At 43.4% G+C, this 24,607-nt stretch overlaps 2 protein-coding genes across 3 annotated transcripts in view; one reads left to right on the top strand and one right to left on the bottom strand.

Annotated features, from left to right (window-relative positions):
- LRRC56 (leucine rich repeat containing 56) overlaps nucleotides 1-7,357 on the bottom strand; it is a 39,208-nt gene extending 31,851 nt beyond the window's left edge. Inside the window, exons 1-2 of one of the 2 annotated variants that reach the window (XM_075836947.1) lie at nucleotides 7,209-7,357; nucleotides 246-377 (exon numbers count right to left, since the gene is read on the bottom strand). The gene's annotated coding sequence lies outside the window, so the exon portion shown is untranslated. Of the gene's footprint in view, nucleotides 1-245; nucleotides 378-486; nucleotides 570-7,208 lie in introns of those variants that run through there. The other variant, XM_075836948.1, reaches the window with a different exon arrangement.
- A 7,702-nt stretch (nucleotides 7,358-15,059) lies between these two features.
- Nucleotides 15,060-24,607, top strand: part of HRAS (HRas proto-oncogene, GTPase) — a 51,744-nt gene continuing 42,196 nt past the window's right edge. The window contains exons 1-2 of the mRNA XM_075837574.1: nucleotides 15,060-15,307; nucleotides 23,903-23,952. The gene's annotated coding sequence lies outside the window, so the exon portion shown is untranslated. The remainder of the gene's footprint in view (nucleotides 15,308-23,902; nucleotides 23,953-24,607) is intronic.

Here is a 24,607-nt window from a genome sequence, read left to right as displayed (position 1 = left end):
GGTATCCACTATTTGAGTCATTTGTTTAACTGGCAGTAGGGCTGGCCTAGTCCAATTATTTAGGTGGGTAGGGGATCCAAAAGGTGAGACTCCAATGATTTAGACATTCATGGCTTATCCTTTGGGTACCAGTTATGCATCTGAGGATCACCAATATACTGTAGCTGTATTGCTTGGCTTTTATATTTCACTGAATTCTACGATAAGCTTGAGCAGGAAATGTCTCAGTCACATCTAGTACTTACCAGCGAGAAAACTGATCAGTGCAGATGTTTTTCACATCGCTGCTGCTGCTGCATCAATTTCCCTCCACTCAGTGGTTATAATAAATCACTCTTATGTGCTTTCAGATGGTAATGTCTTGTTCCTGTCCCGTTCTGGAATGAAAGCAAAATACAAATGTAAATGACAAACCGTGAAAGAAATAATCATTGGGGGCTGAGCTTAACAGTGCTTTAATTTTCAGAAAATAAAAGTTCAACATACCTTTCTTCCCCCTTCTCTGAATGCTGGGAACTAAGATGATTTCATGGATGAACGTTTACTCCACTCCTGGAGGATTTCAGTTTAAAGGGAAGCTGCACCTTTAATGAACATTAGCTCAAAAATTTTATTTATAGCTCCTTGGCCCCAATGTAAAATCTGTACCAGGCCCCCCCTTACCAACAATGTGCCCTTAACAACAAGTCTTCCTATGTGGCGTTGGGGCCTCTGGGTTCCCTTAAGGACCAGGGCTCAGTTGCAAATGCTAGCTCGGCCCTCCCTATAGCTATGTCCCTCCATTGGCTATACGTCGGGTAATATAAATGTACATCTGCATTATACGATTAGGTATTTCACTTACTTCTCAGTTCATTAGAGGCATTTTGCACATGACTGTGTGAGGTTGTTCCATTTAGACAACCCCTGTTCATATGCTCTATTTGAGCATTTGGACATCTTTAGGCGGAGACCCCTGCTTGGGACACCCAGATTTTAGCAGGAGAAGAGAGCGTTGCAAAAAGTCTAGACGAGGCTGGACGGCAGCGCGGAGGGCTTAAGGGGAAGCCTCCATGACTGCCATAGGAGGGAGAGGGAGCCAATAGGAGAGGAGATAATTGGTGGGGGAAAGGAGGAGACGTATATGGGAGGGGACAGGGGGGAGGTATCTGTTCCTCCTGCTGTTTTCGGCATTGAGCCGGAAGCAGCGGGAGGAACAACAGGTAGACATTTAGCTCCCACCCTCCAGCCCTAAGTTAGGGGTTAGCTTTGGGATTGGGGTTGTTGTGAGCTTTGTTTATTTTATTTTATGATGTATGATTACATAACTTGTGTTTCTCATTTTCTTTGGAGCAGGTTCGGATGTCATGGCAGCTGGCGGGGGGAGTCCTTGAGGTTGGTCAGTACAAAATGGTGGGGGGGGGTCGCATCGGGGGTATGCGTCCCCCAAAAAGGTATATAATTTGAAGACTTCATAGGGTGTTATCCCTTTGAAGTGGTCTTCTGGTGGTTGGAGCCATCTGCAGAGGTGAGCGGTGCCTCCGAGCTGGTTTACGGCTGGAGGTAAAGAGTTGGTGGTGGTTTGCAGATGGCTAACCAATGTTGGGTCATGTGAATTAGAGGAGGAATTCTCCGGTCGAATTCCAAAAGGAGTTATCCGAATGTTTCGGATTAAATTGCATTTAAAATAATGTAAATAAATAAACGGCTGCTGTGGCCATTTCATATCCAACCTCGGTTGTCTCGTGTCATTATTGGGTGGTGGGCCAGAAAAGGGGTGAATAGGAGTAAAAGGTTTTAAATAACGCATGACTCTACTTAGGCCAGTCATGAGGTCCCAATGGGCACCATGTAATACTACATAGGAATTCATGCTGATAAGGGGTTTATGCTGTGTGCAATACGCAACCAAATTGTTAATTCGTTTATAACTGTAATATCTACAGTTCAGACGGTACATGTACAAACAAAATCAAAGTGCTGCAGAATATATTGGCGCAATATGGACAAAGACTAATTTTATTATTATTGTATTGTCCACTATATTGAGGGCAATGTTGTTAAGTATTGTGTGCAATACAGTATGTTGCACCATTTTCTATAGGGCTAAAACGAAGTGATGTATACCGCTGTCTGAATGTATGGCGTTATGCCTGCCTCCATAGAAATGCTTTACCACCGCTCTCAGGATCGGCGTTACATGAATTCAAAATACAGTCATGAAAAAAAAAAAATCCTCTTACTACCTAAAAAAACTGTCAACAACAGAGCCAGTTGCACCCGGGTCCTGGAGTCTGAGGGGGCCCAAAAGATCTTTCTGCCATACATGAGACGACCAATGCTACAACTGACTGGTGATATTGTTGGGCCAATTGTGTATATCAAAATGCCAAACTCATCCATAGGGCCCCATTTACCTGACGTATGCCAAAAGAGTGTCCTTTTGACATAAGTTCGGGTGGTATATGCCAGCATGCTTTTTTTTTTAACTCTACCGATCTGTGGAACGCAGGTTTCCTGCTTTGAGATGGTTTCCATGCAGCAAGAGATGTTTTACAGGGAGCTACAGAGGAGGACACAGGAGCAGGAGAAGCCATGTAGGAAGCAGCCCTTCCATAATGTGGCCAAGATATCTGAGCTGCTGAAAAAGAGGGGTCGCTATCAAGCATGTAAGGCCTACCAGAGAAAAACAGTGTGCAGATCGATCCAGGAATAAAATTTCCACGAGGCATTTGCCCCATATACCCTACTATGTGGCCCTCCCCTCCCATGATGCCCTAACTAAGTTACCACCCATGTAACCTAATGTTAACCCCTACCTCACTCCCTTAGACCCATTCACTCGGCTCGAATGGGCCCCAAAAAATGAGCAACAAAGAGGTCATTGAGATATGTTACCAAAAGCTAGTTGTTATATTTACGGACTGTTCAGCCAATGGAAGTATGAAATATGTCATCCCTTGTTGTACATAAGGTGCAACTATTTGGGCCTTGCCTTACCATTTCACATTGGGTTACCTACAATCTCTCCCTGGCGGCGGTGCTCTGTGTTGTATAGTTGTGGATTAAATCTACACAATGTACAACCCGTTTCAGCTGTTACTGTATACTACAACATGTAGTCAGCCTTCTAAATAGTTGCAGTTTTTGTAAATATGGTGAGGGACATGAGGCGGCTTCTTCATTGTGTATACTGTATCATTAAAGATATAATATATGTACCTCAAAATATAATCCCCCTAAATGGCCATTTTATGGGAAGTCTTTCAATATTGTATTTATCATTAACAGTCCTACACGGATACTAGATGCTTGATAACTATAAATATCACATATTACTATTTCTAGGGTTGTCATCCAACTTTCCACAACATCTACAATGTTATAAAAAAAAAAAAATCAACTGTTGTAGTACTGAAGAGGTTAATTTCTGAGTAGCCTCATCTCTGCCGACAGCCATTGCTCTTCATGTCTTTTAGCACATCTGGATTAAAGATAATGACCCCATTCATATGTAAAGTTTTTGTATTTTTTGGCTGCAGTCAAGATTACATTGTAGTGAATGGGATTTAAAAAACTTCTGGTCACACAATGCGGCTGATGACTGAACACTATTCAGGGTACGCTACGCCTTTGTTAAGGATTTCCTGTGGTTCTTCCCTATTGCAATTGGAATTTTTACTTGAGCTACGATTAAACAGTGTCCCATAAAATCCGTTCGAAAAATGTTTTCCTATAGTGTAAATTTTTTTTTTTAAAAAGCTGCAATTGTTGTCACAGCTTAACTACAGAATAAAAAAATATAATGAATCGATTTCAGAATATTCAGTTCAGCCACCAAAATCTGCTGAATTCCTCCGCTGACAAGCCCTGCTTACATGTCCCACTCAATGCAATTTTAAATTAACACAAACACCACAATAAGAAAATAAATATATTTGCCCCCTATGGCCAGTTTCCCACGGGTCGGATACGCTCTGTAAAAACCAACGCAGCGTATTCGACCTGGAAGCTGCAGCAATTATATTCCGTCTATAAAACCCAGCGTTTTTCACGCGAAATGCCTACTGAGGAATGCAGCGCTGAAAAAAACAAAACAAAAATCATTTACACGTACCCCCTCCCTCTCTACTGAAGATAGTCTGGCCTCCTAAAATGTTGTTGCAGGCCATGTGACCGCTGCAGCTTGTGATTGGCTGCAGGGGTCACATGGGATGAAACGTCATCCCAGGAGGTCGGACTGGAGAAGCAGGGAATTCTTGGTACGTATAACTTCTTTTTTTTTTTTTTTCTTACTAGTAATTTTGCACCGGAATTGCTGTGATTCTGCCACAAAAGTCGCAACACTTTCTGTTGTGAGTTTTACATCCCAAGTCAATGGTGAAAACCCACAACAGAAAAGCAACGAAAATGCAGCATAAATTGACATGCTGCGGATTTAATTTCTGTACCGCAGGTCAATTTATTAACATTTACACTGCGTTTTTTCGACGTGACAGAAAATTTACTCCATGGATTTGTCCCCATGTCACATGTGGATCTTGTTGCGGATGTGCCACGGATTTCACGCTTTGCATTGCAATCTGCAGAAACAACTTGGAACAAAAACGGCCCAAAAATTAGTGCGCCGGATTTGAAAGTCCACAGCATGCCCAATAGTCCGCAACAATTTCTACCTCCGTATGTGAATTGGGCTTTATAAGACCCTTTCACTTGCATTTTCATGTACTCTGTTGGTGTATTTATTGCAGAAAATCCAAATATCTCTGACAACCACGCTACCACTACAGCAATGCCAGCTTCATTGCCCCATAAGTGGCAAAAAAACGTTGTAGGTGTCGGAATAAGTGTAGGAGAGAAAGATTCATTCTGATCACCCATTTCTTTCCAATGTAGTTCCGACAGGAAATTAGCATAATTGCATTAATAAATCTGACCCATAGTGCTAAAGATCCAGTTGCATGTCCATATTTTTCAGCAGTTTATTCACACATAACCACAAAATGATTGTCTGAATGTAAACATATAGACTTACTTTAGGGTGCCGTTTTTTGGCCAAAAAAAAAATAATATTTTTTTAAAAATGATACAGTACATGCGGTTTTGGTGGAGTTTTATTTGCGAATAGTGTTTTTTACTACCTGCATTTTTTTTAGATAGCGTTTTTCACATTGGTAATAATGTGATCCAAAGATTCCTCTTTACAACACATAATAAATTCTGGAAAACGCCACCAGAATCGGCATAAAAAAACACCACGCACATTGACTTTTTTGAAGAGGCAAAAAAAAAAAACCTATGGAGGTCTATTGGAGAAAAATACCACAAAATTTGTGAAAAAACACCAAAGCCAGACTTGCAGCGATTTAGTAAAATCACCACTAAGCCAAAAACGCAAGACAAAAGAGAATAAACTTCACCTAAAAAACCACACTGTAGTGCATCCTATATTTCACCATTGACTTTCAGCTAACTGCTGGCTGCAGCGTTTCTTGCTGCAAAAAAAACACCAGCAAAAAACGACACATCATTTCTGCGACTGAAAATCAGTGGCATTCATCTGAATAAAACTTACAGAAACAACCCCATTCAGATAAATGTAACGAATTTTCAATTACAGAAATTTGTGCTGTGTGTGAATTCACCCTAATCTCTAATGCACACGACCGTTGGGTGACGGCCGGGTCCAGTCCGTGATGCGTGGAAAAATCGGACATGTCTTATGTTTCCACGGATCGGAGAGTCAGCTCAGTTTTCATGGACCCAATTGATCCGCTAAATTGAATGGGTCCGTGAAAACGATCATGTGCCACTCGGTCGTGTGCAACTGCATTACGGGTACAGCCACACACAGTGTAATGCCCCCTGCACACGACCGTAAAAACGCCTGTAATTACAGGCCCATAGACTTCTATTGGCCACGGGTACCTTCCAGTTTGCGTACGGGAAGGTGCCGGGCCGTTGAAAAATATAGAACATGTCCCATTTCAGGCGGTAATTACGGCACGGGCAAGCCGATAGAAGTCTATGGGGCTCCCGTAATTACGGGTGGCTACGTGTGTGCACTCGTAATTACGGGAGCGTTGCTAGGCGACGTCTGGGGATTAAAATTTTTGAATAAAGAGAAGCCGAGAAAATGGCGTCTGAGCGATCATTTGACATAATTTCCAGCCCCCCTTTTTTTTACGGGTCCGTAAATACGGGTGGAATACGGAGAACAACGGACCAGTATTTACAGGCACGGGTCCGTAAATATGAGATAAATACGGGTTAAAAACTTGTGACAACGGAACCGTATTTACGGCCAGTATTTGCAGGAGGGAAAAAATACGGTCGTGTGCATGGGGCCTAAACAGTGCAAAATGTCCGTCTGAATTTGCTGTGTGGAAATTCTGCAGCGTATTACAATATCAGCAACAAATCTCATTCACACGCTGCGGAAAAAAATATGCATAAACTACGTGCGGAAATTGACCTGTGGTGCGGATTCTCAATCTGCAGGATGTCAATTTCTCTTGCGAAAATGCTGCAGAATATTCGGATCTATTCATCACACACAAATAGGGAGATTTCCAGCGCAAAAAGACAGACTGACTTGTGTCAGAAGTATAGACAAGCGAGTGACACTTCGAGTATGTTCACACGCAGTGACCAAACACGTCTGAAAATACGGAGCTTGTTTTCAGGCGAAAACAGCTCCTGATTTTCAGAAGTTTTTGTAGCAACTCGCGTTTTTCGCGACGTGTTTTACGGCCGTTATTGGAGCTGTTTATCAATGTAGTCAATGAAAAACGACTCCAAAAACATCCCAAGAAGTGACATGCGCTTCTTTTTCGCTGGCGTCTTTTTACCGATTTATTTTTTTACAGTGACGCGTAAAATTACACCTCGTGGGAACAGAACACCGTAAAACCCATTGCAAGCAATGGGCAGATGTTTGTAGGCGTATTAGGGGCGTTTTTTTTCAGGCGTAAAAGGCCTAAATTACGTCTGAAAACACTGCGTGTGAACATACCCTTAGGAGGTACGGATGAAGAACAGCTGAATTTCTGATTTAACTCTTTAGGGTTGGATTGTGATAACAGCCTGCATTAAGGAACCCAGTAGCAGCAGTCCTACACAACACCAAAGGTAGCCCGCACGATAAGCTGTGACAAATCGCAAACTCTGCTCTGCTACATCTGTACAACTACTATCGCCCTCAGTCTATTTCCCGGTATAACGCTTACCTCAGTAACGTGGGACAGTGAAGTCACTCTTTCACTCCACTAAGAAGCTCCGAGGCCTTGCTGCATTACCAGGCCATGTTGCTAAGGGCTACTGTTTCACAGCAACAGGCAAATAAAAAGCTGGAATTAGCATAACTAAACATTCATGCCCTAAGCCTAAGGTAATTGGAGACCAGGTTGCTTTGTGGCTTTGGTTGAGTAAGGAAGCAGAAAATATTAACCCCTTGTCTCTCAAAGCAGTGCAGAAGAGATTTAATCAGTCATGTGGGAAAGGCAGGAGTTATTCGGCCTTTTCTTCTATTTAGTATTATTTCTAAACAGTTTCTTTGCTACTTCTATTCCTGCAAAAGCTGTGTTACAAACACAATGGTCATTAAAAGGGTGCGCCCACACGTGGCATACTTGCATTGCATTTCCGCAGCATAATAATACGTAGTGGGAAAACTACAATCTATGCCTATGCCAGTGTTGCAGAATATTTTTTCCATAGCATACATTGTCGTTTTCCACAGCGTAAAACAATGCGTGTGAGCGCACCCTTAGGCTGGGTTCACACGACGTATTTTCAGGCGTAAACGAGGCGTTTTACGCCTTGAATTATGCCTGAAAACACGGCTCAAATACGTCGGCAAACATCTGCCCATTCATTTCAATGGGTTTGCCGACGTACTGTGCCGACGACCTGTAATTTTACGCGTCGTTGTCAAAAGACGGCGTGTAAAATAACAGTGTCGTCAAAGAAGCGCAGGACACTTCTTGGAACGTAATTTGAGCCGTTTTTCATTGACTTCAATGAAGAACAGCTCCAAATTACGGCCGTAATTGACGCCTCGCAAAACGCGAGTACATGCAATTACGTCTGAAATGCAGGAGCTGTTTTCTCCTGAAAACAGCTCCGTAATTTCAGCCGTAATTGTCGATATCGTGTGCACATACCCTTACAGCACACCCTGCTTTCCCAGAATCCTAAATAGCCAGTCTGCCTAGTTATGCAGTGATATATTGCTACTCTCATGTCTACAAAGGGCTCTCCAGAATCTTGAGGTAAACAGAACCCCACGATCAGAAATTATATGGAGGGGTAAGTCATGCAAGCAGAAAATGTGCTGAATGAAGAGATTTGCCAGTCGAGGAGCAGAATGTAGGATAAAGTGTGCCATCTTTGAGAACCGATCCACCACCACCCAAACCGTATTGCATCCTGCTGAGACAGGAAGATCAGTAACAAAGTCCATTGCAATATGCTGCAAGGGAGCATTTGGTACAGGCAGAGGTTGGGGTAGACTGGCAGGCCTGGAGTGAGCAACCTTGCTAGATGCAAGTGCAGGAGGAGACAAAGCTTACAATATCTTTGGGCAGCGTGGGCCACCAAAAATGACAAGCAATCAGATCTCGAGTTTTACGAACACCCACATGCCCCGCCAGTTTGGAGCCTTGTCCCCAGCAATGAATTCTTCTCCTGTCTGCCAACCGAATGTAGCGTCCACGGCCGCGGACCGCCGTTCCTACTCACCCATCGGCGGCCGCGGCAATGGATCTGTGAGTGCTGGCCAGCATCTCCTCCCTAGGAGACACCAGCACTCATTTCCACTCTGTTTGGCTGTGTCCTAATCTCTCTGGACTATAAAAGGGGTCCTCTCATTTCACTCCCTGCCTGAGCGTTGTTTGTAATTCCCATGTTCGTCTTTGCAAATGGTCTCGTAGTGTTATCCTGTTCCCAAGTGTTCCCCTGCCCTACTTCCTCTTCCTGTATCCTATGCTGTGTTGGTCCCTGAGCCCTATCGAGTGTTGGAGTCGTGTTCTGTCATCGGTCACGTCTGCTGTCTGTCGTACACCACATCTGGTATCATCTACCAATCCTGATATCCTTCGCCACATGTGGCATCCTCTGCCGTCTAAAGCTCCATCTGTGCCTATCTACTGCGACTGTCTGGACTATTCAGGTACTCTGGGGCGTAGCTAGGGGGGGGCAGGCGGGGAATGTGCCCCGGGCGCAACTTAGAGGGGGGCGCCAGCGCCACCTCCTCCTGCACTATAATTGTACCTGTGTCTATAGGACACAGGTACAATTAGAAGCAATGGATGACCGGGCACGTTCCGTGCACGGCCATTCAGCGCCTTTCCACGAGTGAAGCGACTGGTACCTTTTGTACCAGTGAAGCTTCCGTCGATGAAAGGCTCTGACTGACTGACAGGGAAAGTCATCCTGCCCAGCCAATCAGTGCCTTTCATAGGCGCTGCGTTCAACCCCCAGGAGACCTGTGCAGAAGAGAGCAGGCCTCCATGGCTGCCGGATGGTGTGGGAGCGGGATTAAGGTGAGTTTGAATCGTTTTATTACAATAAAAAGAAATAAAAAAAAGTGTGTGGCTGTATCTACGGAGGGGGGGTCGGGACTTTATCTATGGGGGGGACTTTGTCTACACAGGGGGGGGCCTTTATCTACGGGGGGGACTTTATCTACACGGGGGGGCTTTATCTACGGAGGGGGGACTTTGTCTACATGGGGGGGGGGCTTTATCTACGGGGGAGCTTTATCTATGGGGGGGGGTGTCTACAGGGGGGGCTGTATACTAGGGTGGGCTATCTATGGAGCACCATATACAGGGGTGGGCTATAGCTACAGGGGGCTATATAGTATATAGCCCCCCTGTAGATATAGCCCACCCCTGTAGATATAGTCCCCCTATAGATATAGCCCACCCCTGTATATAGTCCCCCTGTAGATATAGCCCACCCCTGTATATATAGCCCACCCCTGTAAATATAGCCCACCCCTGTAGATATAGTCCCCCTGTAGATATAGCCCACCCCTGTAGATATAGACCACCCCTGTAGATATAGCCCACCCCTGTAGATATAGTCCCCCTGTAGATATAGCCCACCCCTGTAGATATAGCCCACCCCTGTAGATATAGCCCACCCCTGTAGAGATAGCCCACCCCTGTAGATATAGTCCCCCTGTAGATATAGCCCACCCCTGTAGATATAGCCCACCCCTGTAGATATAGTCCCCCTGTAGATATAGCCCACCCCTGTATATAGCCCACCCCTGTATATAGCCCACCCCTGTAGATATAGCCCACCCCTGTAGATATAGCCCACCCCTGTAGATATAGTCCCCCTGTAGATATAGCCCACCCCTGTAGATATAGCCCACCCCTGTAGATATAGCCCACCCCTGTAGATATAGTCCCCCTGTAGATATAGCCCACCCCTGTAGATATAGCCCACCCCTGTAGATATAGTCACCCTGTAGACATAGCCCACCCCTGTATATAGCCCACCCCTGTATATAGCCCACCACTGTATATAGCCCCCATGAATATAGCCCCCCTGTAGATATAGTCCCCCTGTAGATATAGCCCACCCCTGTATATAGTCCCCCTGTAGATATAGCCCACCCCTGTATATAGCCCCCATGAATATAGCCCCCCTGTAGATATAGTCCCCCTGTAGATGTAGCCCACCCCTGTATATAGCCCACCCCTGTATATAGCCCACCACTGTATATAGCCCCCATGAATATAGCCCCCCTGTAGATATAGTCCCCCTGTAGATATAGTCCCCCTGTAGATATAGCCCACCCCTGTATATAGTCCCCCTGTAGATATAGCCCACCCCTGTATATAGTATCCCACAAATAGCTCCCCCTATAGTGCTCCACAGAAAGCCCATCCCTGTATATAGCCCCCCTGAACATATAGTCCACCACTGTATATAGTGCTCCACAGATAGCCCACCCCTGTATATAGTATATACAGGGGTGGGCTATCTGTGGAGCACTATATACAGAGGTGGACTATCTAGTGGAGCACTATATACAAGGGTGGACTATATGTACATGGGGGCAATATACAGGGGTGGGCAATCTGTGAAACACTATATACAGGAATGGACTATATGTGGAGCACTATATACAGGGGTAGGCTATATCTACAGGGGTGGGCTATATCTACAGGGGGCTATATACAGGGGTGGGCTATCTGTGGAGGACTATATACAGGGGTGGGCTATATCTACAGGGGGCTATATACAGGGTTGGGCTATACGTGGAGCACTATATACAGGGCTGGGCTATATATACAGGGGGCTATATACAGGGGTGGGCTATCTGTAGAGCACTATAGGGGGAGTTATTTGTGGGACACTATATACAGGGGTGGGCTATATGGGGGCACTATCTACAGGGGGCTCTATGGCAGGCACTATCTACAGGGGGCTTTATGGCAAGCACTATCTACAGGGGGCACAGTGTGTGTGTGGGACACGGTGTATGGTGCTATTATAATTAGAGGTGCAGTGTATGGCCCTGGTAACAGCCGGCTCCCTGCCTTGGTAACAGCCTGCTCCCTGCCCTGATTGCAGCCTGCTCCCTGCCCTGATTGCAGCCTGCTCCCTGCCCTGATTGCGGCCTGCTCCCTGCCCTGATTGCAGCCTGCTCCCTGCCCTGATTGCAGCCTGCTCCCTGCCCTGATTACAGCATGCTCCCTGCCCAGATTGCAGCCTGCTCCATACCCTTATTATAGTTTTCTCCATACCCTGATTATAGCCTGCTCCCTACACAGATTACAGCCGGATCCCTACCCTGATTACAGCCTGTTCCCTACCCTAATTACAGATAAAAGACAAGGGGACATATATACACAAAAACACAGAAAAAGGCCATACTTACAAATGGACACAGACAGGTCAGAAACGCTGATGAAGGAGAGTGAACAGGTGCATTAAATAATAATAGCCACTCCCACTAGTCTTGAGGGGAGTGGCATATAGTGCATATGATGTGTAGTAAAAAATAATAAATGAATAGTGTATGTGCAAGTGATAATAATGTAAGTGAAATATAGGGGGCAGTAATGAGTAAAGTGCCTAAACTAAAAATAAATGAATAATGGGGTGCAAGTGTGTGAAACATGGAGGGATAGTGTGTAAGACATGAGGCGCAGCGTGTACATAGCCAGGTGGAAGCCTATTTGGGACGCCTTGAAAATGCATAGAGCGGGCTACCCTGCTTGCTATGCCAAACAACAACACACCATACTCTCCCAGCATCAAAGACCCGGCTGTGTCCAAAAGAAGCAAATATAAGTAAGAATGAAAAATACCTGGGGTATTAGTAATCATTTTGGCCAAAAGGACGCAAGCTCGCAATCCACGACAAGGATCCCCAGACTTGCGAGTCCCTAACTCCCTAACTGGAACTTCTTGTTCCTGATACACAAACCAAACAGATAAAAACAAGGGGACATATATACACAAAAACACCGAAAAAGGCCATACTTACAAATGGACACAGACAGGTCAGAAACGCTGATGGAGGAGAGAGATCCATATTATGTTTATAGCCTGTTCAATGCCCTCCTTACAGTCTGCTCCCTACCCTGATTACAGCCTGCTCCCTACCCTAATTACAGCCTGCTCCCTGCCCTGGTAACAGCCTGCTCCCTGCCCTGGTAACAGCCGGCTCCCTGCCCTGATAACAGCCTGCTCCCTGCGCTGATTGCAGCCTGCTCCCTGCCCTGATTGCAGCCTGCTCTCTGCCCTGATTGCAGCCAGCTCCCTGCCCTGATTGCAGCCTGCTCCCTGCCGTGATTACAGCATGCTCCCTGCCCTGATTACAGCATGCTCCCTGCCCAGATTGCAGCCTGCTCCCTACCCTTATTATAGTTTTCTCCATACCCTGATTACAGCCTGCTCCCTACCCTGATTACAGCCGGCTCCCTACCCTGATTACAGCCTGTTCCCTACCCTAATTACAGCCTGCTTCCTACCCTAATTACAGCCTGCTTCCTACCCCGGATACAGCCTGCTCCCTACCCTGATAACAGCCTGCTCTCTGGCCTGATTAGTTTTTTCCCTACCCTGATTACAACCTGCTCCCTACTCTACTTACAATTTTCTCCATACCCTGATTACAGCCTGCTCCCTACCCTGATTACAGCCTGCTCCCTGCCCTGATAACATACTGCTTCTTGCCCTGAACACAGTTTTCTCCATAAAATGATTACAGCCTGCTACCTACCCTGATTACAGCCTGCTCTCTACCCTGATTACAGCCTGCTCCCTATCCTGATTACAGCCTGCTACCTACCCTGATTACAGCCTGCTACCTACCATGATTGCAGCTTGCTCCCTACCCTGATTACACCCTGCTACCTACCCTGATTGCAGCCTGCTTCCTGCCCTGATTACAGCATGTTCCCTGCCCTTAAAGTTTTCTCCATACCCTGATTCCACCTGCTCCCTACCCTGATTCCACCTGCTCCCTACCCTGATTCCACCTGCTCCCTACCCTGATTGCAGCCTGCTCCCTGTCCTGATTACAACCTGCTCCCTACCCTGATTACAGCCTGCTCCATACCCTGATTACAGCCTACACCCTTCTTTGATTACAGCCTGATCCCTACCCTGATTACAGCCTGCTACCTACCCTGATTACAGCCTGCTACCTACCCTGATTACAGCCTGTTCCCTACCCTGATTATAGCCTGCTCCATACCCTGATTGCAGCTTGCTCCCTACCCTGATTATACCCTGCTACCTACCCTGATTGCAGCCTGCTTCCTGCCCTGATTACAGCCTGCTCCCTGCCCTTAAAGTTTTCTCCATACCCTGATTCCACCTGCTCCCTACCCTGATTCCACCTGCTCCCTACCCTGATTCCACCTGCTCCCTACCTGATTCCACCTGCTCCCTAACCTGATTCCACCTGCTCCCTAACCTGATTACAGCCTGCTCCCTGTCCTGATTACAACCTGCTCCCTACCCTGATTACAGCCTGCGTCCTACCCTGATTCCACCTGCTCCCTACCCTGATTCCACCTGCTCCATACCTCATTCCACCTGCTCCCTAACCTGATTACAGCCTGCTCCCTGTCCTGATTACAACCTGCTAACTAGCCTGATTACAGCCTGCTCCCTACCCTGATTACAGCCTGCTACCTACCCTGATTACACCTTGTAACCTACCCTGATTACACCCTGCTACCTACCCTTACTACAGCCTGCTCCCTACCCTGATTACAGCCTGCTCCCTAACCTGCTTGCAGTTTTCCTCATACTCTGCAGTTGTCACTAGGATGCAGCAGCCTACTGTATATAAACCTATAGAGAAAAGATGCCATGAAGACAAAAAATATATGAAAAAGTAGAAAAAAAATCTGTATTGAATTACAACGTCCACTGTGTATGGTCTCCAGCACTTATCATGGGTATGTGTTATCTTTGATAGTGACTACTATCACTTTTTGCTACCAATGTTGCCTCTGTGTTTGTGTTGACTTGACATATGTTATTAGCTATTACTGCATTTATTGTACGCATTTAATACTTATTGTATTTATACTTATTCACTACATTGGTCTATATACACTTATGTGGAGGTTATCTTGTGACATATTTCATTATATGTCCATACATTGGAGCTACACAGCGTATTGTCCTTTTTTTATCCTGTTAGTTGTGGATTTTTTATCCTATGCATTTTTGTTCTTATTATGTAATTCAATAAAGATTTTTTCTACTTTTTTATATATTTTTGGTTTTCATGGCATCTTTTCTCTATAGGTTTAGATTATGCATTTATGATGCTATTGGGATTGTACCCCATGATCAGCCCGCATATATTATATATATTTATTTTGGCATTTCATGTTCAGGGTGTCTTTGATCCATGATGTAATTTTGGTTTGTAGCCTACTGTATATGTTCACTAAACATGATAAGTTTTAGGCAGGCGGGATCTTTTTGTAGTTATCCGCCCCCCCCCCCCCCACCCAATACCAGCTCTGATGCACCTGATAATTGCCGCCCTCTAGTGGGCGTCTCATCCAGCATCTCCCTGGGCGTGGGCTGCACACATTGTTCCACAGCAGAGAGCAGTCAATGCAGCAGCTGCATAGACAGCAACGCCCAGATTCCCCATTCATCTGCACACTGCAGCCCCCTTCGCATGGGATCTCACAGGGTGGGATAAGATCCTGCAGACTGGTGTGGACATACGAATTTTGTATTGCTTGAACTTTTCAAGGCAGATCCCCATTGCCAGGAGCTGGATGCTTCCACTCTATTGTGGTGGGTTGACTGCAAGAAACCTCTGGTGAGTGTCTGACATCTGTGGTTGCTATGGATCACTCAGATCATCTTTATAGGAATTGTTGATAAATATAATTTTGATAACATTTAGTTGTTTACCTTGTGTGATACAATGTATCAAGATGTATCTATTGTGTACTGCATCTCCAGACAGCAGATCTGCATGAATGAGCTCATACAGTCCTAGTGTGACCTTACTAGCTGTCTCTCATAATGAAAGTGCATGGGCGTTGTGGGGTTTCAAAGAGATTTAGACCACCTCCCTACATGTGCTCATCTGTTACCCACAATAGAATTCCCATATATTTACTCCCATGGAATGTGCTCCAATGTATATGATGCCCTAATATTCCCATATTTTACCTACAGAATAAGGATGCTTGGATGTCTCTCTTACACATGCATAAAAAATTATTATTATTTTTTAAATGTATGAATGCACATTTATTTTCTGAACCAATATTTTGTTTATGGGGTTGCATAGTGTAATATGAATATTGTGTTACCCATAGCAGATGTGCCATGTTTTGATTTGAGTTTTTTTAAATGTCAAATATATCTAGAGATGGTAATTCCATCAATTGCTATCAAACAGCATTTCACCTAAAATTAAAAATGAATAATCACGGTGCTGTTCTTTCCAGTCTTAGCTTTTCTTAGTTAAATTCGTTTCTGGCAAATCTTGGTGACAATCAACGTTGGTAGCCTTACAGTCCATTTGTAACTCGACTTTCCCAGATTCTGAACTATAAATCTTCCTAGATATGTGGTAATATGAGAGCAAGGATGTATCACATCATTTTGAGTTTTGGAAGCTGAGTGACAACCCCTGTGGAAACTGTAATAGTGGCCATGATTGTTGTACCACAGCTTTGTGTATGTCCTGAGTTATTGTCAGGGAGATTGCAACCCTGTACCAATCTGGAATATAAGTATTCCACAGTGACACAATTTTTACCATTTATCCTCCGTAAACCCCCACAATGGATTTAAAATAAAGCCGTCAAGATGTGATGAAGTATAGACATTCCGCTTTTATTCAATGGGTATACCAAACCATTTTCATTGACCATTTCGGATTTACAGGAATTCTTACTTAGTCCTTCTATTTTCATATAACTAAAAGTAACTGGATAACTAACTCATAAGCAGTTTTATGGCTGGGTGTGGCCCGTAACCTCATTATTTCATGACAAATTAGGACTCATTCACACTTTCATATTACGGATCAGTATTCTGTTTGTTTCATTTTAAAAAAACGTTGCCAATACATTTAGTTAGTACAGCTGTTTTTGATCCGTATTTTCACACACAAGTGAAGGTCTGGAGTTGCTTCTAAATATTGAGTTTTCATTTGGTAGCTGTACTTGGGAACTCTCCATGTGTGGTCCAAACAGGTGTCGATGGAAGTGATGAAGGTCATCATTGGGCACAACAAAAAATATAACAAATCTATCAGAGAGATACTGTAGCAGAAGACTTAGGACTAGTCAAATCAACAATTTGGTACATTAGTAAAAAGCAAGGAATGCACTGGTGAGCTTAGCAACACCAAGTGGACTGGGTGACCATTGAAGACATCTAAAGTGGATGATCACAGAATTCTTTCCTGGTAAAGAAAAACCCATTCGCAACATCTAGCCAAGTCAAGAACACTCAAGGAGGTAGAGGGATCATTGTGGTTGTGTACAGAGGCTACATTCTGAAAAACAAACTGTCCAAATGCTTTTGGACCTGACTGTATGTTCTATAATTATTATGAAGCTGCCTTCCATTACTTCATCCCTACTTATGCCCTATAACCCTCTCCCCATTGATTAGCTTATAATTAGAGCTGTTGTATAGAAGAAACCTATTACCAACCGCAACATTCACTTCCCAGAAATACTTAAGATGCTCATACTCTATGAGCTGAATTTATAATATTTTCGGGGAGCTAGAGACTCTCGCTTAAATTGACAGCTGCTATTAAATGGTGCATTTGAGAACTATGTTTTTGGCAACCTGCATGTCGATTTAAAACCACTTCTGTAAAAATTTTTACTTTTTGTATTCAATGTTTATTAAAAAAAAACAAAACCGTAAATATAAGTGCTTAACATGTCCTCTTTTGTTCAACAATCTGCCTTTTACATCTATAGCATGGCCCTAAGGACTCCCTACTAGTTAGATATCTGCAAGGAGAATTAGTACCTTTCCGAGAGACCTCTTAATAACAACGCACATGGCCAACATTACAGCCCCCCCAAGTTTTCCCAGTCTCCTAAAAGGCAAATCTACCTAAGGCGAGTTTCAGATGGCTGTCACACGGTCACATTATAATGTCAGTTTGATGGTCATAAGACCAGGAATACCCTTGATTCAACCCCACTGCAGATGGGAGTCCAAGTCTTGCCACCTTTATACGGATCTTAAAATGTGGCTTCATTACAACTGTCCAAAACCATCCTAAACGTTCAATGATGCATACTCCATCTCCCATATGACTACGTAACTAGGCAGTTTTTGTATTGTGGAATCCAGGAAAGCTTTTCCAGACACAGATCTAAAGAATAAAAATGGACTGGTGGAACGTTTAATCACTTCATAGAAGAGGATAATCGTGGACTCATGTTTATGATTTTATTTTAGGGCCCACCCTCCTTCTATACAGAACATGTACCCATCCATCTTTTTTTAAAGGGGTCGTCCACTACCAGACAACTGATGACCTATCCACCGGATAGGTCATCAGTATATCATTGGCGCGGGTTCGACACACCGATCAGCTGCAACGGCTGCCTGCGGGCACCGGATGTCATTGCACAGAATGCAATGTACAGAGCCGGAAGCAGTTGGCTCCCTACATTGCATAGCGGCCATGCTGCCTAACTGCAGTTCTGCTCCTGATCACTTGTATAGGAGCAGAGCTGCAGTACTGTGCCCGCAGGCAGCCGGAGAAGCTGACTGGTGCAGAGTCTGGGTGTAGGACACCCATCGATAATATACTGATGACCTAACCGGTGGGTGGGTCATCCGTTGTCCGGTAGTGGACAACCCCTATTAAGCAAAATCTGGATGCTAAATGATGGATGGTATTGGAAGGTTCAAGAAATTTTACAGCATTTGAGACTTTTCTACAACAGAAAACTGGCGTAGAAACGTTTTAATAAATTCTTCCCTGTGTTACATAACTGTTACTTTTATCTCAGGAATTTCTTCCCACAAGGTCCTCACTATGCCTTATTCATATATCCGTTATTACTAGGAATTGCTAGTTAAGTGCTAAGAATCCTATTTGATGCACTGATTCAATAGTCACATATTTGTGCTTTGAAAACATGCCATGGATGTAGTTTTCTGAGTAGTGACCTAGCACTATTGGTGATGATGTCATGCATGTCACGTGATGCAGTAGATAAATTCTCCATAATGGATTCAATTCTAGCCAGCCAGTGTAATACTTGGCTGTGACGATCACTTCATGCCTCTTATCGTTGTGCCTGCTACCGGATATAAAATAGATGTAGAATATCACATCTTGTTTGTTTAGTCAATAGAAAGGTTTCTTTCGTATAACATTTTCAAGGAAGCCTAGGTGTGCAGCATTCTTTTATTTTAGCATTGGTTAATTCCAGGGTTTTAAAAAAAGCTGCAAAGGTCCAAAAGACAACACCAGTTGGAGTTAATTTTGTAGCGCTAAACTTGCAATTAGGGTCTATTTTTAATTGGTTGAATTACGATAATTAGATATTATTGATATGTCCTCTATGTGAAATGGAGCATAGTTTAAAATGCAATAACATGGATGTGCACATGTTCCAGTTGAACGGTGGGCCCTCAGAACCTTTTCTTCTGGTGGTCTCTTTGCTAACCATGTTTTATAGACATGATTATTTATAATCATTCCTGAAAAGCAGAGGCAGTGGGTAGTGCTGCAGGGTATGTTCCCACGCAAACTCAAAAACGTCTGAAAATGCGGAGCTATTTTCAAGGAAAAACAGCTCCCGATTTTCAGACGTTTTTTTATGGCCGTTTTTGGAACTGTTTTCTATAGTCCATGAAAAACTGCTCCAAAAACGTTCCAAGAAGTGACCTACACTTCTTTTTTGCAGCCATTTTTCAAAAAGGGTCGTGTAAAAATACTGCCGGTCGGAACATAACGCCGTTTTTCCATTGCAATCAATGGGCAGATGTATGGAGGCGTTCTGCTTCCAACTGTTCTGCCATTTACGGTCCAAAAACGGCCAAAAATAGACCATGTGAACATACCCTAAGTCATGTACACTTTACACCAAAAAACAGGAACATATCCCTAAATAGTAAAGTGGGATAACTAATCCTTAGCAAACCTGACAGGGCTAGCTTTAGGTTAAATTATTGCCCCTTAAATATTTTTCATGGCCCCAGAATTGATGGTCCGTGATCCATTTTAGTAAGATTCTGCATTCGAACATGTAGCATGGAAGGGTTCTCCACATAGATTGAGAGAACTACAGCTTCCTCGAGCAGATTGTGTGAGTTGGGAAGTGACATTGCTTTTCAGTATTCCTGGCTCAGAGCTGTGGCTGACACTTCTCAAGACTCCCCCTTCTGAGCCATTATTGTTCAAAAGAGAAAAAGATTTCCAGGATTACAAAAACATGGCTTCCTTCTTACAAAACGGTGCCAAATCTGTCCACAGGCTGTGTGTGGTATTGCAGCTCAGTCCTATTCATTTTAATAGAACTGAGCTGCAATACCAAGCACAATCCAGGGGCAGGTGTGGCGCTATTCTGGAAGAAAGCAGCCGTTTTTTATTTTTTAACCCTGAACAACCCCTTTAGAGTTTGCATATTGATATTGCTATAGTTGTACAATCCCATGTTTCAGAACTCATTCACATGGACACATGTCTGTGTTTTGTAGCCCACAATGACCTTTTTAAAGCACGCATACAGCCTATAAGAACATCATGTGTTCTGACGTTTATACATCTGTCAGACTTTTTAGCTCTCATTAATGCTAGATCTGAAAACAAAGGCTTCTTTGGCTGGTTTAGAGCTTGGAATAATATGAGGGATTAATAGGTTACACCAGTTTCAGAAGGTAGTAATGTGGCTACATTTCCCTGCATGTATTAGGCTCCGTTAAGAGCCACTGGCGCACATTTCATCATATTTGCCAGACAAAATAGTGCAGCATGCAACACTCTTTTGTCCGTCAAATGACGGAATAGAATATTGGAAATACTAGTACAGATGTGAACAGAGCCATACAGCCGAAAAACATGGAGCCCCATTGTCCTGTCTAATCGAAGTTCAGTGGGACAGTTCCGGGTCTTGCGGCTGCAATTTGGATGTTAAAAAGCCGCCATATTACAGATATCTAAAACCAGCCTTCGGCCTCATGTGCATTTTGGCTCACAATATGGTGCTCAATGTGGATTACTATTGCGCTCCGTGCAGGTGTACTTCCATTTCATACATTTTGCTTTCCTCTTGGAGCACTGAATTCAGTGCTTTTAGGGGAAAACTTAGTCAGATATAAGGAATGCAATGGAGCATGCTGCAATATTGTTTTTTTTTTTTATTGCAGACTCCGCATACGTTTCCCAATATGGTGGAATGCATTTCCTCATTGAAATACAGGGACATAGTATTCAAAAGTCATGTATATAGTCCTCTTACGAATGTACGAATCTTATGAAAAATTGTGGTATGCTTCATCAGATTCAGCATTCTCCCCCCAAGATGCATTGCTTCTAGGGTAGAATAGTTCTGCATACAGCACCCTATGGAGCCATTGTAGCAGCACCCATGTCTATAGCTCTGCTGAGTGCCGGAGCCCTTAGAATGTAAATGAATTAAAGGAACCAAAAATCAATGTTGTATGTTTATGCAAATATCTCAGTTTAATGGAAGTAATGGTTTGAACAACTCCAACATGAGCGCTGTATGTGCTTCTAGCCTGTAAATGATTCTTACCAAACTATTTGTTGAATTGTGCTGCTTTTAAGAAGAAAGTTGAACCTGCCTGCAACTTTATTCTAGCCATCTTGTCTGCAATCTCATATAAGCATACTACGAAAGTATTATTTGTCCCGAGTAATGAGAAAATATCAGCATAAGGCCTTATTCACACAAGCGGGTCCGTTTTGCGCATGTAAAAAATGCAACGTTTTGCGCGCATTACAGTTTAGTGTGACGTGTACGGTGCGAGTCTGCATTTTTTACACGTGTAGGTCACACATTATTTACATCAGCCCAAAAAAATTAAGGCGTTTTTTCTCTTTCTCATCATTTCTTTAGCAACTACTGCGTGAATCACGGACCGGACACGGGTAACGTTCGATGGAACTCCAATTTAATTGCAGTACAGTTCCAATAATAATCTACTGAGAATTCTTAGCTCCCAGCGGTCGCCTTGCAGTCCTCTACTTAGGGAAAACATTAAATTTAGAAAATTATAGTAGAAATCTGCTTTTTATGAAAGTTCCTAATGCAAGGGAAACCCACCCATACTCATTTTATGACGTGTTGTGTAGACATGTTAGACTTTGAGGTTGTTGAGGGTCCATAAGTTTGAGCCCATACTGATTTTCCAAAATGAAAATGCTGTGGGGCTCTGTAGAGCCCCAGATTCCCTTACACACCTTGTACGGTATGAGTTTTCTTAGCAATATACATTGATGGTCCATCTTTAGGAGCAGAACAAAGGGGGCTGCATCCCCCTCAATGTTTAACCAAGCAGCGGTTCATCTATATGTGCTGCTGTGCCTGGTGCCATTCAAGTGAATGGCCAGTTCTTTGTTCTGCTGATCTATGGAGTCCCAAGGGTCAGACCCCCACTGGTCATGAATAATCCTAGTCAACAATTGAATTCTAACCATTCTCAACCAATAATGGTCTAGGGCTATTTTTCTAGAAATGGCTGTTTCAGTGGAGGGTCATAGAACATAAATTAAAAGTTTATAACATGAGATGATACTGTCACGCACACATCTATGGAAGTGTTTCAGAACTGGCATATGTGAGATAAAGACGTGATCATGGGGGAGGACTATTGTTTTCTGTGAAGTTATCTCATACAAGATACAAATGTGCATGTCCCAATCTGACAATGGAAAGCAGAGTGGCTGCGGGTCGCCCTAAGTATCAAAGCTACCCCTGTTTAATTTTTGTTCATTGCCCCCACATACAAGGTAAGGGTTAAGGCTGCCCACCTCAGGAAGCTCAAGAAGTCTCTTGGGAATAACAGGAGGGGCTGGGCGGAAGGAATGGGCTTTCCCAGCTACACTTCCCATCACACACTCTGGAGACATTGATACACGTGTGCCGTACACACATGCACATTCTATATTTACACCTCCATATATTCACTTAAGAGCAAGCAATTCATAAACACTTTTACACAGGGAGGCAACTTCCTTTAACGTTAGTAGGGTGAATTACTTTTAAATCAAAAGATGTTCTGCGTGTTGTCCTGTTTTTATTTGAGTGCATTTTAATATACAATTAATTTGGAACCACATTTTAAAGGGTTTTCTAGGAATTAACTTTTTTTTCCCCCCAATTACAATCTCTAGGTTGTCCAATGTGACGTCACGTAGCTACAGTCCCTTGCATTATTCGAGTACCGCACTAGATCTATTGGGTGATGCAGTCCAACTAAAGGCAATATCACATTGCTTATCTGTGGCTATAGGACTTGGTGATGGCAGCTAGGGCTAGAATGAAAATTTGGGCTCAATACCTATTGTGAAATAGGGTTGAGGGACTTCCCATCACACTCCGCAGAATGCTGGAACCCCCTCTAACATCCATAACCCCTAATAGGGCATTTTGGAATGGGTTGTTCTGATGGGGCAATCCCTAATAAAGCAAGTTATTTTAAATATCCCTCGTAAAAATTACAACTAAAAATGTTTGTTGGCTTTGACATATACCCTTGTCAGATTATCAATGTTAATAGTGTTCTTATTTCCTACCCTATCCCTGACCGTACAATGGTCTCTTTTAGTTCGTAGTTCTGCGAGACCATTTCTTGTGGACTACATCACTTTTTGTTCTGAAAATATTGCCCTACACATAAATAGCAGCCTTTATTCTCTCCATGGAGCATCGGAGAATGGGGGAAATTTATTAAGACTGCCGTTTCATACAGTGTGACAGTCTTAATATAAAGGTAGCTGGAGTAAGATCCGCCTAATCTTATTAAGAGGTGCATGCCTCTTATTGAATTAGGCGCATCTCTGGCTGTCCATGCACCTGAAAGAGAAATTAGTTTCTGGCATAAACTATAGTAAATTTTTCGGGCAGTGGGAGGTCACACCCGCTTTTTAGAAAAGTGGTATGGCTGGCGTAAATGCATGGAAAGTCGTAATTATTTTGCGCAAATACCGACTTTTGATGCATTTGCGATTTTTTTATTTTATTTTTTTTTTATTTTTTTTTCTGTGCCAGAAAGTAGTTAAGTTAATAAGTTAACCCTTGTGTCTGGTCATGAGTTGTCGGGGTCTCTGCTTTACTAGTAGGTCATAAACCGAGTACTGTAGTTCTGAGAGTTGCAGTAGCCATTCACATAATCAGAGATACTGCCTTTAACTTTTTTTTTTCATTTACATTTTTTTTTATTTTAGGTGACTAAATTGTGGTCCTCTGGTGAGACGTAATCGGCACTTTGGGAAGGGTGAGTACACGGAACTTCATCTTAAAAATAGAGGGGTTTTTTTTGTTGACCCTGATTGAAATAGATCTAAACTCCAGTGCTCAAAGTATTAAAAGGTAACTTCAGTGCATTAGTTGGATTTTTCTGTGCATTTTCAGTTACAAGCACTCGTAAGGTCACTATGCTCAGTTATTTCATATGTAATAGGCATTGGTTAGATAGTGACACGAGGAGTGGGCTGTTTTAAGTCTGTGGCGGTCCCTTGACAAAACATGTGGTGGCTTACTACCCATTTTATTTAGGAAGGATATAGAGAGTAATACTGCCCTAACACCATCCCCCTAATACTGCTAAAATATGCCTAAGTAATGCAGTGCCAAATATTTGTACTTTACATTGCCAAAATTATATCTACGTGACTAGTGCCATACAGTAAACCTATAAATCCTGCCATATTATGCCTCAATATTACTGCTATACAATGCCTAAATATTACCACAGATGGTTATTCAGGGGCGCGGACATAACCTATGTGCAGGGCCCAGCAAACAAGAGGGCCACTGCTACTTTGGGGACCCCACTTTTGACTTCCATTCATGGTTCACAATGACTACTTCAGGAGAGTCATGAAGGAGTTGCCCTATGACTAGCTCCCTCATCAAATCAGCACTTGGAA

Source organism: Rhinoderma darwinii, chromosome 9, assembly GCF_050947455.1.
Source record: "Rhinoderma darwinii isolate aRhiDar2 chromosome 9, aRhiDar2.hap1, whole genome shotgun sequence".
NCBI lineage: Eukaryota > Metazoa > Chordata > Amphibia > Anura > Rhinodermatidae > Rhinoderma > Rhinoderma darwinii.
The sequence above is the reverse complement of the archived record's forward strand: the minus strand, read 5'-3'. Positions and strand labels throughout refer to the sequence as shown.